A 2500-nucleotide genomic window follows, 5' to 3' on the forward strand; every position below is an offset into this window, starting at 1 on the left:
ATAAAGTAGTAGCCTTTGTCTGTCTGTTTGTTTGTTTGTTTGTTTATTTGTTTGTTTGTCTGTTCACGAACTCCTCCTAGGGTTTTGAAGATAGACCCCCATAACTATATATATTCTGATACCCTATCACTCCAGGTACTTGGATAACTATATTTCATTTCCAAAAAAAAAAAAAAAATTGGTTAGGGTTAAGGATTAAAGTTAGGTGGTTTATGGCGAGGGAACACGCCACTACTGTAGTGTCCCCTTAAGTCGCGTATTATTTTTGTGACATAAGAATTAATATGATTAAACAAACCATTGTATGTGTCCATAAAATATTATTTATATTTGTGAAATTAATGTTGCCAAAAACCAATGAATGTATAATTTTACCAAATGCTGAAATATTGGTTATTTTCATTTATTTTTAGTGCGGGCGGAAATTGATTATTCACAAACTCCTCCTAGGTTTTTGCAAATAAACCCATATAACCCGTACCACCGTAGTGACAGTCTGGAACTCTACCAACCGTGTGTGTGTGTGTGTGTGTGTGTGTGTGTGTGTGTGTGTGTGTGTGTGTGTGTGTGTGTGTGTGTGTGTGTGTGTGTGTGTGTGTGTGTGTGTGTGTGTGTGTGTGTGTGTGTGTGTGTGTGTGTGTGTGTGTGTGTGTGTGTGTGTGTGTGTGTGTGTGTGTGTGTGTGTGTGTGTGTGTGTGTGTGTGTGTGTGTGTGTGTGTGTGTGTGTGTGCGTGTGTGTGTGTGCGTGTGTGCGTGTGTGTGTGTGCGTGGGCGTGCGTGGGCGTGCGTGTGCGAGCGTGTGTGTGTGTGTGCGCGTTCCATTTTTCTATTTTTGTGTTACTTTGCTTGTCCCCTTGTTTCATTTCATCTTAGTCCTGTGTGCGAAATTTCATTTAAATTAGATAATATTCATAAGCAGAACAGTTTTGTCACTTTAGCATTGTAAATTTGATTAATTTAGTCGACATGAATATCATTAAGTTGAGTTTCATTTTTTATTTTATTTTTTCTAGGATATAAGATAGTATCGGAAACATTGCTAACTTGGGATTATTACAGATTATCATCAAACATCTATCTTTCATTATGTATCATTTACTGTTTCTTCTTTATTATTTATTATATACAATTCATTATCTATTGTTTATTATTCATTATCTATATATTATTATTTATCAATTGTTATTTATCATCTGTTATTTATTATTTACCATTCATTAACTATTCACTACTTATTATCTAATAATCATTATTTATTACTTATTATTTATCTTTAGTATTTGTTATCTATCATTTATTGTTTACTATTTATTATTCGTTATTCATAATCTATTATCATTTGTCTTGCTGCGTTGCTTTTGTCCCAGGCAGTGGGCAGGCGACAGGGATGACCTTTTATCTAAGAGGAGCTAAGATGAGAGGGAAGACCACTGTGGGGTTGCCAAGCGTTTTTCCTGTGGTCGCCAAGACATCTTCTATGCTAATTTTTTGTTGCAAAATTATATGAATTCAGTTATAAAATTCAGTTATGTTAACTTTGTCTTTTGTAACCTTACGTTACCTTTCTTACACATATATCTATTATACTTGTTCCCTAATTTTTATAGTCAACATCTATTAATATATATTAACACACATACAAATAGATTAGTGGCGTCGCGTTCGTATCATGAGGATGATATTGGGGTCGCCTGAAAAAAGGTTGGGAAACACTAGGGAAGACAAATGGATGTGGGATGGATGTGGGATGGATGTGGAATGGGTGGGGGTGGATGTGGAATGGGTGAGGGGTGAATACATACCTTGACTGGTTAACTGAATTATAAGAGAGAATAAACATTTTGGGAAATCGATTTATTATTTGTTATCTATTATCTATTATTTATTTATCTGGTATTATTTATTATCAAATGCTATTTTCATTATACTTTATATAAGCTTAGGAGAAGAAAAGGTTCAAGAGAGCAGCCTCTAAGTGTTGGTTGATCTGTTTGCTTTTGGTTGACATCCCATTCCTATCAATAAGATTAAAGTCAGAGGCTACGTTGAGAAAATAATATATGTAATTTTACCACCGTACAGAAATCAAACATCCTCAAGCATATCAACATGACCGGTGTTTGTATGTTTGTAAGAGATGTTCCATTATTATTATTACTATTGTTATTATCATTATTATTATTACTATTATTATTATCATTATCATTATTATTATTATTATTATTATTATTATTATTATTATTATTATTATTATTATTATTATTATTATTATTATTATTATTATTATTATTATTATTATTATTATTATTATTATTATTATTATTATTATTATTTTTATTATTATTATTATTATTATTATTATTATCATCATCATCATCATCATCATCATCATCATCATCATCATCATCATCATCATCATCATCATCATCATCATCATCATCATCATCATCATCATCATCATCATCATCATCATCATCATCATCATCATCATCATCATCAT

The sequence above is a fragment of the Oratosquilla oratoria genome, chromosome 13 (genome assembly GCF_046742065.1).
Source record: "Oratosquilla oratoria isolate Oo_2021 chromosome 13, ASM4674206v1, whole genome shotgun sequence".
Lineage (NCBI taxonomy): Eukaryota > Metazoa > Arthropoda > Malacostraca > Stomatopoda > Squillidae > Oratosquilla > Oratosquilla oratoria.